At 39.7% G+C, this 13403-nt stretch overlaps 1 protein-coding gene across 1 annotated transcript in view; it reads right to left on the bottom strand.

Moving 5' to 3' along the window:
- LOC109495639 (collagen alpha-1(II) chain-like) overlaps nucleotides 1-13403 on the bottom strand; it is a 169134-nt gene that overhangs the window by 9466 nt on the left and 146265 nt on the right. The gene's annotated exons all lie outside the window — the stretch shown is intronic.

Genomic DNA, 13403 nt, shown 5'->3' with positions numbered 1-13403 from the left:
TGGCTAACGAGTAGTGTGAGATACCTGTGGCAAGTGGGTACAAGCTGAAGGTTGTCTTAGGTACTTTGGATTTAATTTTGTCTTTTAAAGCATTCACATGGTTCAAAACTTAATATCAAAAGTATTTGTTACAAAGTCAGCGTGAGAAATGCTGTTTGATATTTCCAAAGCCAAGTCTTGCTGGAGTGATTCAGGCGATTCCAATAACAGCCACTCAACACTTCCACAGTTATCATACACCAAAAAACCCCACGTATAATTAACAAAGTCTCAGGGAATTAATCCAACCGGATTGACCAGTAGCACAAATAATGTATATATTTATCAAATAGGTCATCTGGTATCTTAGAGGCAAAACTCACAAAGTGATTGGCTCGTTAATCCCTTTGTTGCCTCAAGAAAACCTGGCCGCAAAACCCAGTTCTCTTTTGAGAGGCCAAGAGCATGTTCTGTGCTATAAACTTACTACTGGTTTTACATGATGTATTGGATGAGTCAGGGTTCTCCAGAGAAACAGAACCAATAGGATAGAGATGACGATAGATAGATAGAGAGATGATTGATACATAGGTCGATAGGTCGATATTATTTTAGGGAATTAGCTCGCAGGATTGTGGGGCTTGGCAAGTCTCTAGACAGGCTGTCAAGTGGGAAATTAGGGAAGAAGTTGGTAGTGTAGTCGCGAGTCCAAAATCCGCAGGCGAGAAACTCAGGCAAGATTTCCACATTGAGTTACTGAGGCAGAGTTTCTTTTTCTTTGGGAAACTTCAGTCTTCGCCTTAAAGCTTTCAACCAATTGGCAGAGGCCCACCCACATTACTGAGGGTAATCTGCTTTACTCAAAGTCCACTGATCTAAATGTCAATCACATCTAAAAAACATCTTCAGAGCAACATTTAGACTAGCCCGGTCTGTTTGTTTAGTTCAACGAGACTACTAGATACCATAACCTAGCCAATTTGACACATAAAATTAACTATGACAAATGGAGACAAAGCTCCGAGTGAAGGTTTTTAGCTAAGAGAGATTTTTAGCATGGGGTAATATTGTTTCCCAACAGTCCTTAGAAATCCCTTCATCCTGGCTAAGTTTCTTAAAACATCTAAGCCAAAAAAACCTACGGCATCCCAAAATTGAACCAGTGGAAGGTTCTGGAAGTTCCTTCAGTGCAAAATAGTAGAACCTAGCCCCAAAGTGTTTTTACTTCTGTGGAAAACATTTCAGGGCCTGTCCCAGTGAATCCTAGGAAAGTGCTGGCCAACCCAGTTTTCAAAGAAAAACTCCTGATCAATCCCATTTGAAATAAAGTCTAACAACTTGGCCAAACAATTCTTAGATACCATAGCGAGAAGTTCATGAGAGAATACAGTTGATCACAGAATAAAACTTAATGAACGGATGTATCGCTCAGTAAGAGAAAGGTCTCTCTTCTCCTCTCCTCTTCTCTCTCCCTCTTACTTTTAAATATTATTTTTATGGCTTCTTCACAGGAGAAAAAGACTCTTTAAAACTATAACCGAATGCCAGGCAGAAAACAGACTAGTCTCTTAAACTAATGGCTGTTGTTGAGGGCTCCTTTAGCAATATCCAACTAGAGAAAAAGCAAAAAAAAAAAAAAAAAAGAAGAACTTCGCAATAAACGACCTTCACAGACGAAGACTATTCATGTTAATTAGTAGCTCTTTTCAAATATGATTCATATATGCATTAGGCCATGCCATGCTGAACAATGCATGCATTGTAGTAAACATCAAGATAAGTCTCAAGTACGGTTATCAAAATTTTAGAAAACTCTACTAGGGATTTTTTCAGACGATTGTGACTTACTGCTCCTAGTGCATTGCACAATGGTATATTTCCTAATGGCTTTTAGCTTTTCCCACTGCCAACTTTTATATTTAAAATCCATACAATTATGGACAATTTGTGAACATTATGAGGCTTTTCTTTTTTTGCACTGATTCTTACGGATTCGAGCCAGCTTTTATCCTTAGAAAATCAAATGCATTTGCTTACAACACTAGATTCATTCTCACATATTCCACTTTATTCTTATTATTAGTATTCCTTATTATGCATATTTAATTTAAGAATGCATTTTCTCCATTAAAAAATTAGAATATGCTGAAAGAAGTATTAGAAGGTGATTATTTGCTTTAGTTTGCTTTTGTTAACTGTGTAAGCCCTGATACAGTCCTCTCAAAGTTACAAGCAAGAGACAAAAACCCTAAAGAGCAAAAGGAAATTTAAATAAAAATCTGCTTAAATATCACAGACCTTATTTATGTAATGATGGGATGTAAGGTGTCAAAACCACATTAAGAGAATGGCTACAAAACCTTTCAACATCACATGAGTGGAAGCTCTAAATTTGCTAGTCTTTAAGCAAACACAGCACTCTTTAGAGACCAGTTCAGGGAGACATAGCTCAAAAAAAGCAAGGAGTTTGAAGTCGGTGTGCACCTTACCCACCTCCATACATGGCGCCTCACTCCCTCACCCCACTCTCCCTAGTGAAACAGGAAACTTAAGGGGCCAAGCCTCAACGTTGGCCCTTAGAGTACACTCCTTTCACAAAACAGCTGGGAGTTTAGGGTCGGAAAGAAAAAGGGAGCCAGGTCAAGTGGCCTTCTTAATTTTGTGAGCATCGATCGGAGGCCATCAGCCGAGCGCTTTGGCCGCATTTTCTGTGTGTTGCCTAACAGGTATGAATCTGCCTCGACTCCAAAGTGATGGATTTCACTGGCTGTTTTAAAATTGTGAGGACAAACCAAAAAGAAGGTCCCGTCTCTCTGTGATTGATGGGAGTGGCCTATCCTTCTCACTACCTCCCCATCCCCCCCCCCAACACACCCGTGTAACTTGGGTTACAGAATAGGGGTCCTCTCTCAACCACACTGAGTACAGCAGGGAAGGGCAAAGACCACGTTTCTCAGTCTCCTGCTTTTACCGTTTTTAAGGGTTATCATTGCCTCTTGGCTTGAGACCTTGAAATTCATAAACACCAGTTGACTTTGTCTTACTACGAAATCCAAATAAATTAATACTACCTAACATATTTTGGCACCTTTTAAGCATCTAGTGACAGAAGGACATCATGTTAACTACTTTTGCTACAGTACCTAATTATAATATACCTCTAAGAATTTCAGGCCACATCACAGGGCTAAAAGTCCTTATGCGCCCACTTACTAGCTCTGTGAATAGGCACATATTACTTAATCTCTCTAGGCCTCAGTTTTCTCATCTGACAAATAGGAACAATGATAAACCCTACTTCAGGAAGTTGTTGTGAGTTTTCAATGGAATGCGTGTAAAACCCTCAGAGTAGGGCTTTCCAGACTCAATTCCTCATTGTGTATCCTGGATCCGATGCCTCTAGAGGCCCCTGGGTTATTTCTCTCTGCTTCATAACCCTTCGTATTTTAGAATTTCCAATCTCATTCTTAACTTTAAAAAAAGAAAGCAAAAAGGATAGAACACAGCCATGCCCTCCCAGTTAACTAACTATGCCTCTACTTAATAGCCTCGCTGACCCTTTAGGGAATGAAAATAGAATATTCTAGGGGCGCTGGGGTGGCTCAGCTGGTTAAGCGTCTGACTCTGTTTTGGCTCAGGTCTCCATCTCACAGTTTTGTGAGTTCAAGCCTCTTCCGGCACAGAGCCTGCTTGGGATTATCTCTCTCCCTCTCTCTCCCTGCCTCTCCCCCACTCACACTGTCTCTGTCTCTGTGAAAATAAATAAATAAGCTTTAAAAAAAAAAGAGAATATTTTAGTCAAGGCCAATAAATGCCTTGAAAATAAAGATATACACAGACCTCAATTAATTAATTTGCTAATTATTGTCTCCTCAAATCAATATTTTTTATTTTTTATTTTTTTTTTGGTTCTTCCACAACTATGATCAAACACAAAATAGTAAGGGTGCTCTTTTTTTTTTTTTTTTTTTTGCTATCTTGGCAATTAAGGTTAATCAAGTGCACAATTAATCACAGAGAGATCGGATACTCCTATTTGGAAAGTATCGTTCAGCAATGCCATACATAAATTTTCTACCTAGTTTTAAAAACCTAGAAGTAAGGGTGGGGTGGGAGGGGAACCTTTATACAGCCTCAATAATGATGCAGTGATGAGTATCAGAGACATAAGTTGAAATTCTGAAGCCCCAAATTAAAACATCAGAAGCCTACCCCATTTATAACCTAATTGCCTTCTTTATAGAGCCCCGAAGATCCAAATGTTTGTTTTCGTTGGGTGTTAGTTTTAACAATATGTTTTGGGATGGATGGCTCACCTCCAAACACTGTGTTGGTGTATCATGCTCCAGTAGTGAGAGGAGCCTGTGAATTTGTACCTCTTTACCCTCAGCGAGGGCTAGGTCAGACTGATCGCGGCATTATTATGTCATGCATTCTAACAGTCGGCCTCTGGAAGAAAGTCATGTCTGCTGCAGCACAATTATCTAAGACTGATGATACAGACCAAAGTCATTAGAATAAAATTTATTTGGCATATAGATCTTCTCGGCCACTGTTCCAACTTCACAGTCTACTTAGTAGGCACAAAGGATTCTCCTTAGCAAGACTACATTCTCACCTTGCCAGTAAAAAGCAAAGGCTCTTTAATAGACATATTACACACAAAACAGTATAATCCTTTAGTAAGGGAAGATGGGGGATGTTGTTTGCTGGAGACAGATCTCCATCATGAGTATCATGCCTCGTCGGTGATGCTTAAGAAGATCTGCCAATTATCATGGCATAAGCACCTCCGTTTTCTAATTTCTCCACAGTGAAAGTCTAGACATTTGCCAAATGTTTATGAGATTTGGATGAGCAATTGAGGAGGGGATGATAATCAATGGTCAGCAGCACATTGTCCTTTAAGCACATCCTAGAAGATAAGGTCTGAAAACCCACTGAGAGCACAGAGAGGGCTCCTCTTGGTCTAGAATTTTCTGCTCATTCCTTGACCTCCCTTGTTTCAACTGATTCCTTTAGATATCCCTTGTTGACTTCTATAGTACACCCCATTCTCAACCACCCGCCCATCCAGGGCCCTCTCTCAGAACATGTGACTTCATGTTGTGGGAAATTTGAGGTCATGAGACATGGCTGCTTCAGACTCACATGTGTCCACCTCAGATTCCCAGTGCTTTACCTTACTGCAAGTCACATGCCTCCATCTGGATTCTGGATATCATGTCTCTGGAATTTTCTCACCACCAAAAATCTGCTGGCATTTTGGAATGTTCAGTCTCTTCTTCTTCAGTTCCACCCCCATCTCTGTCATGTTTCCTCTCCCCCGCACCCCACCACCTTTCTCTCTCTGTCTCTCTGTCTGTCTCTCTCTCTCTCTCTCTCACACACACACACACACACACACACACCCTACAGAGAAGCAATTATAGTTGTGTCCCTAAGTAGGAGAAAAGACAATAAGCAAAGGAGTAATCAATATCGGGCAGATTTCATCCAGTGAGGGACACAGGAAGAAAATTTTTTGTAATTAATTTTCTTTATATGTAAAATATATTAACTACATCCATTTAACGTGTACAATTTAATGAGTTTTGACAAATGTATGTATCCATGAAACTGCCACCACTATCAAGATATAGAACATTTTTATAGTCCCCTCGTTACCTTGTGTCCCTTAACTCTCCATCCCTTCCTCTACTCCTGGCCACAGGCAGCCACTGACGTTTCTTGCCACTTTAGATTAGGATGCATTCTTCCGGCATGTTATAGAGATATAGTCACACGGTATGTGGTCCTTTGTAACTGGCTTCTTTCACTTCGTAAAATCACTTTGAGATTTATCCATATCAGTGTGCATACGAGAATTCACTTTCTTAATTGCTGAGTGATATTCAATTGTATAAATATGCCACGATTTGCTCATTTATTCACCTGTTGGTGGACGTGGAATATTTCCAGTTTGAGGCTATTTCAAATAAATGGCCATGAGCATTGTGCACCATATTTTATGTGGGTGTATATTTTTATTTCTTTGGGGGTAAATACCTAGGAATAGGACAGCTGGTGGTAGGGTAGGAATATGTTTAACTTTTTAAGAAACTAACCGTTTCCAAAGTGGTGGCACCATGTTACATCCCCCACGGCAATACACGAGAATTCTGCACATCCTCGACAACATTTACTATTATTAGTCACTTACATTTAAGCTATGCGGTGATGTGTCCATCTGGTTTTATTTTATTTTTCTGAGTTTATTTATTTATTTTGAGAGAGGCAGAGACAGCACGAGCAGGGGAGGGGCAGATGAGAGAGAGAGAGAGAGAGAGGGAGAGAGAGAATCCCAAGCAGGCTCTGCACTGCCAGCACAGAGCCCGATGCAGGGCACAAACCCTCAAACCATGAGATCGTGACCTGAGCCGCAACCAAGAGTAGGAAACTCAACCAACTGAGCCCCCCACCTCGAGACCCCCCATTGTGGTTTTAATTTGTACTTCCTTGGTAACTAACGGTTTGGACCATCTTCTTATGTGCTCATTGGCCATTTGCAGATCTTTCGTAAAGCGTGTGTTCAAATCTTTTGTCTGTTTTCAAAATCAGGTTTTCTTCTTATTGAGCTCTAAGCATTCTTCATATAACCTAGGTACACTTTCTGTGTTAAATACATGTATTGATAACATCTTTCTTTCATCTGGCTTGCTTTTTCCTTTCTTAATAGTGTCTTCTCAAAGTAAAACGGTAAATTGTGATGAAGTCCAATTGTCCCTTTTTTTTTCTTTATGGTTTGAGATTTTTATGTCCTAAGGAATCTTTGCCTGCCTCCAGGTCCCAAAGATTTGATTTTATGTCTTATTCTAGAATTTTCATGGTTTCGTGTTTTACATTTAGGCCCATGGTCCAAAATCATTTAAAAATAATCTCTTAGGCTTCTGAGAGCACAAATTATTCTAGGAAAAAACCCAGAGTGACTCACCATTAATTTTTTAATGTTCCTGCCTCCAGTTCTTGAGTTTAGCTTTGTTTTGCCGGGGAAAAGATGTAAAAAGAGAGAAAAAGAGCTACACATGTTGTGTAAGCCCTTTGTTTTCTTCTTAACATTTTATTTTTCACTACTTTTACAAGCATTTTTATATTTTGTGTTGAGAACACTTTCCCACAACTTTCCATAGTTTCAAAAGCATAGTTTGAAGTAGGTGCAGAGAATCCCATCTAATAATACACAAAAATGTATCTAGATAGTCCCTTTCTTTAGCATTTGCCTTGTCTCTGGTTATTTATTATAAGTAATGTGGCTCTAAATGTACTTCCACATAGGTCTTAGATCTCTGGTTATTTCCTTAGCATAAAATTTTTATACGTGGATTTACTGGTTTAAAGGATAAGAACATTTTTAAAGCTTTTGATACATAGTGCCAGAAAGAATGTAGCAATTTCCAGGCCTCCTAGTAGGTCTGCAGAAGTATAAATGCAACCTTGTCTGATTTGTGGAGCTGCTTTTGGTTTTAATCTTAGCAAATCTGCTCATTTTTAGTGCTCATTGTATTTCCTTGGTTTTAGGAAGCCTGAATATTTTTTTCCATATGCTTTTGGAGCATTTGTGTCTCTTTTTTGTGGATTACTTGTTCAAGCCTTAGTCTATTTTTCTAATGAGATATACTTTTATTGACTTATGAGAACTCTTTGTATATAAGCCTACCCCACTCTATCGATATGTTAATCTGTTTCTGCCAAAAGCATTTCAAATATTTTAATTTGTTGCTTAATTTTGTTTATGATATTTCTAATCTGCATAGGTTTAAAACTTGGTAAGTTAAATCCATCAAATTCTTGCATTAAAAAGATTTTCCACACCTCAATAACATACACATTTGTAGACAGACAAACTACCATTTTTCACCTTTTATGCATTGTTTTTAGATTGTAATGTGTCATCGATCTATGATATATTTTAGTATGCAGTGCAAAGACTGTGTCTTAGCCCTACTTCCTTGCAAAGCAGAGCCCGAGGAAAAGCTTACACGTTAAAAGTTTAGGGGCAAAAGATCCCAGGGCATCAAGAGTTGAGAAGAAAGGGAAAATAAGGAAGGGCAGAAGGAAAGAAAATCAAAAGTGGTGCATGACTACCAGGCTTGGCCAGAGTTTCAAAGGAAAACGCAACCATTGCTCAGTCGTGCAGGATGTCAACAGAGAGGCTCACAGAGCCAATGCCCAAATCCAACAGAGCAGAGAGAGGATGAGGGGAGAGGAAGTGAGCTTTCAACTCTCTTTCTCTTTTCTTTCAATGGTCAAGGTTCGTGCTTCTGAGCTGTTCTACCCAAGCCCTGCTAGGGAAGGGTGGATTCCATGGACTCCGCCGCATCCAACGTGGGTGCTGGAACTGTTGTATATCCTGTGATAGAAGGGAGCATTGGAGGCTGTGCTCCGGGGGCTGGTGGAACCTGGCAAATCCAGACAGGCACTTACACTGGTCTAGGAGAGGATGTGACTTTAAGAGCTGGCCACTTATTCTCGCTCCACATAATGGATAATCAATCCTTTTCCCACCAATTTAAATTTCAACATTGCCAGAGTCTAAGTTCTTCATTATGCTAGGTTTTATTTCAGGTTCCGTATTGGTCTATATGATGTACAAATGTGCATTTCTAATAATTTTTAGCTGCCTGGTGGTACAAATTTCCTTTTTTTTTTCAGTTTTTTTCTTGGCTTTGATGAGAACAAGCTCACGTGTGTAGGTTAAGTCATAATAATTTTAACCAGCTTCATAAAACAGTTGGGGATTTGTACATAAATCACATTAAATTAATACATCTGTTTGAGGACTAACAATATTTTTTTTACTGCTATATTCTACCATTCATGAATACAGCAGCCATGCAACTTATTTCAGTTTTTTTTTCTAATCTCCCTCAGTAAAAGTTTCCAATTGTTTTTCATGTAGCTTCTGCAGAACTTCTGTTTAATTTATTCCTAGATGTTATAAATTAGTACTCCAGTGAACAGGAATATTTTATCAGGCTTTTTTAATTGATAAAATTCTGGCAGGTAGTTACCTTTTTATGTATTAATTTTGCAACTGACTATGTTTCTAAACTCTCTAACTAGTTCAAATAATCACTGTAGTCTCATGGGTTTTCTAGGTAGACCACCATATGGTCTGTAAATGATCACTTTTCTTTCTTCTTCAAGAATTTTATCTCTTGCTTCTCAGTTTCTGCTCATTTTCATTGGCTGTAACTTCAGAATAGTGTACAGTGAATGATTATGATGTCATCTTTATTTTGCTTTTAGTTTTTTTTTTAATTTTTTTTTCAACGTTTTTATTTATTTTTGGGACAGAGAGAGACAGAGCATGAACGGGGGAGGGGCAGAGAGAGAGGGAGACACAGAATCGGAAACAGGCTCCAGGCTCCGAGCCATCAGCCCAGAGCCCGACGCGGGGCTCGAACTCACGGACCGCGAGATCGTGACCTGGCTGAAGTCGGACGCTTAACCGACTGCGCCACCCAGGCGCCCCTCGCTTTTAGTTTTAATAAGAATGCTCTGGGGAAAAAATTACGATTAAAAAAAAGAGAACGTTCCTGATGTTTTACTTTTAAATATCATATTGCGTGTTGGTCTCAGAGAGAAATTTTAAACCCTATCAAGACAGTACATTTCTATTACTAGATTACAAATAGCTTTTCAAATTGATGATGAATGTTTAATTTGTGTCTTTTTGTCCTGGTTAGACTGGCCAGCATGTTGTCTGTTTTACTGGGACGAGGAAGATGAAGCTTTTGATCCAATGCTCTTTTAAACAAATTTTTTTTTTCAACGTTTATTTATTTTTGGGACAGAGAGAGACAGAGCATGAACGGGGGAGGGGCAGAGAGAGAGGGAGACACAGAATCGGAAACAGGCTCCAGGCTCCGAGCCATCAGCCCAGAGCCCGACGCGGCTCGAACTCACGGACCGCGAGATCGTGACCTGGCTGAAGTCGGACGCTTAACCGACTGCGCCCCCCAGGCGCCCCCCAATGCTCTTTTTAATTGGACAGTGGCCTTCCACTTAGAACTCAGCTGCTTCTCCAGGGAAGGACCCTCTGCTCCGCCCTTCTGCTACATAGGATACAAACCCCCTCGGTGTTGGGTCAGACTGGCCATCCACCGTCTGACACTGTTCTTATGGCCGAGTTGCTAAGCAGTCCAGACTGCTTAAATTTGTGTCACCCCAAAGTCATAGCTTGCAAGTCTATCTCGTTACCAGAATAGCAGTGTAACGGAGCTCCTCTTAGGCTTGGCGTAGATTCTATTTGTTTGTCTGTTAGTTAGGGGGGAAGGCGCCCTAACAATGATTTTTATCCACGGTCCATGCTCGTTTTTTCTCTCGTCTTGGATCTTTGGACTCCAGTGATGCCAGTCCAGCATAACCCAAGTTTGCTTGGCTTTTATTTTTCGTTTTCATGTAAAAGCGTTGTGGATTTTCATACTTCACTAAGATAGAATATGGTTTCTGTTTCACAAGTTATTTAGGTGGTTGCATGTACTTTGGAAGTATCTATCCTTTTTCTGACAATCAGAAACATGCTTTCCGTCAGGGAAGTGAGAAGGGGCATGGGACTCCATTGAACCCCCCAATTCACTATTATACCTGATCAGATCCTCTCCCAGTTCCCAAAGCTTCCACTCTGCCTCTTCTCCAATGTTCTTATTTGTTCCCGACCACCAGCCCTCCTTTCAGCTCTTTGCCCTTTGCGTCATTGAGAAAATATGGGTAAGAATCCTGATTCTTTAATCTATAATTCTGGAGTCCTCCGGACCCTCTCCCCAATTTATTCTCTTTCCTCCAGTTTCATGGGACACACCGCCCTCCCTTCAGTATGAGATGGACCCCGTTACCCATTCCTTATCCAATTCCATCATCTCTCTTCGGATAGAGTATTTAACCCTGCAGTATTTTCCACCTCTCCCCTTTACTGATTTGTAAGCTTTAAACTCCTTTGGGTTTCCATTTTTCTTTTGAATCTCTCTGATTGCTTATTACTTGATCTCTCTCTTTCCCAGTCAGAAATGTAGCAAATCAGCAATTCCTTCTCTGGCTCCTGCCTGTTTCTTAACGTGTTGACACCCTCCGTCTACCCCAGGATTTTATTTTCAGTATAGTTCTTATTTCACAATACACTGAATGAGATTTCCCCTAGGTCATCTCTGTCACTCCCTGAACTTCTCCTAGCCTGTATGCTGCTGACACCAACGCTGTCATTTCTGTTTCAAATCCTGCTCCCAAACTGCATACTGCTTACTAGACCTTCTCCACCTCGTAGTCCACAAGCACCTCCAAACAATATGTACAAAACTCTACTGATGGAATCCCCAGAACTGCTCTTTCATTGTCATAAGTGGCATAACTGTCCACCCAAGTCACCCAAGCCAGACTGGGAGTCTGTAGGGCCCTGTCCACTGTCCGCATCTCTAGCCAGTGCCACATGCTGCCTTTTCAAGTTGTCCTGTGTCACTCTCCTCTCTTCTGTAGCCTCCTGCTGAAGCTTTACGCTAATCATTTCTTTTTCGAACTCTTAGTACGGTGTCTCGACTCTGAATATTTTTTTTTTTCTGTGAACCAAGCCTTTTTTTTTTTTTTTTTTTTTGAGCAGCAGGCAAAGTTTATTAGAGTATAAGATGAGAAAGTAAGAATAATATGAAAGCTGTCTTTACGGAGAGGGGACATTTGAAAGTGGAAGCCCCCTAGCCTTTTCTGACCTGTAGCTATCCCACAGTCTTCCCACTATTCCCTCTTCCTACCACACTAGTTAGTCTCCTCTGATTCTTAATCTTGTCAAACACTCCTGAACACAATCATCAACTGAGGTCTTCCTCAACAACAAAAACAAAAAGTAGTTTCACTTAAATCCCTTGTGCTTAAAAACTTCTAACGGACCTTCAAAACCCTTGAGATAAAGTTCAAACTCCCTAGCATGACATATAGATGTTCTTCTCTAGACTTGTCTCTCACCAAACCTCTGTCCATTCTTTTTGTTCTCATGATGGCAAATTTCTCACATCTCACGTTTCTGCCACTCGCAATACTGTTCCATGCCGCCATGATCCAGAGCTCTGCTCAACTTTTTTTTTTCAACTTGTAGTGCTTCTAATACCTCCTCCCCTATCTCTGTCGAGCAAACCAACATCCACTTACCTTTTTATTTTTTATTATTATTTTTTTTAATGTTTATTTATTTTTGAGACAGGGAGAGACAGAGCATGAACGGGGGAGGTCAGAGAGAGAGAGAGACACAGAATCTGAAGCAGGCTCCAGGCTCCGAGCTGTCAGCACAGAGCCCGACGCGGGGCTCGAACTCACAGACCGTGAGATCATGACCTGAGCCAAAGTTGGACGCTTAACCGACTGAGCCACCCAGGCACCCCCCACTTACCTTTTTAAAATAATCTCAAAAATCACCTATTCTTTGAATCTCTTTCATGCCACCACTCATCACTTAGAACTGATTACCTTTCTTTTTTGCACTACTGTGTAGACTTCTTTCTTATAGAGCCTTTAATGAGCATATTTGTTTTCAAGTCTACTTTTCTCCCTGTAATAATAAACTTGTTCTAATCCTTCCCTTATTTCTTTATCCAAAAACCAATATGGCTACCCAGAAACCATTTTTAAGCATAGTGCAACCATTGGCCACATAAAGATTAATAACATATAGACTCCTTGCTCCAAGGAGCACACATAGAGAAGTGCAGACAGAAATATACACATACAACACAGCAAGTACCCTGCTAGTGACATTCACCATCTGTTTCTTTCATGGGCACAGGGAAAGAATAGTTAATTCAGTTAGATTAAACAATACACTCTTGAACAACCAATGAGTCAAAGAAAAAATCAAAAAGGAAGTCAAAATATACCTTGAGGCAAACAAAAATGGAAATCAACATACTAAAATTTATGGGGTGCAGAAAAATAGTTCTAAGAGAAGAGTTTATATCTATAAATGCATATATTAAGAAAAAAGTTAGATCTCAAGAAAACAACTCAACATTACCAGGAACTAGAAAAAGAAGAAAAAAACTAAGCCTAAAGTAAGCAGAAGAAAGAAAATTATAAAGACTGGAACAGAATCAAATGACATAGAGAATAGGAAAACAATAGAAAAGATTTAAAAAAAAGACAACTAATAGTCCTTTGAAAAGGTAAAGTTGACAAGACTTTAGTCAGATTAATTAAGAAAAAGAGTGAATTCAAATAAAATTATACCTAACAAAGGATACATTACAGCTGATACCATAAAATACAAAGGACCATAAGAGACTACTATGAACAATTTATGCCACAAATTGGATGACCTAGAAGAAATAGATAAATACTAGAAATATACAACCTACTAGGACCAAATCATAAAGAAACAGAAAATCTTCACACATAATGAGTGAGGA

This window comes from Felis catus, chromosome F1 (assembly GCF_018350175.1).
Source record: "Felis catus isolate Fca126 chromosome F1, F.catus_Fca126_mat1.0, whole genome shotgun sequence".
Lineage (NCBI taxonomy): Eukaryota > Metazoa > Chordata > Mammalia > Carnivora > Felidae > Felis > Felis catus.
The sequence above is the reverse complement of the archived record's forward strand: the minus strand, read 5'-3'. Positions and strand labels throughout refer to the sequence as shown.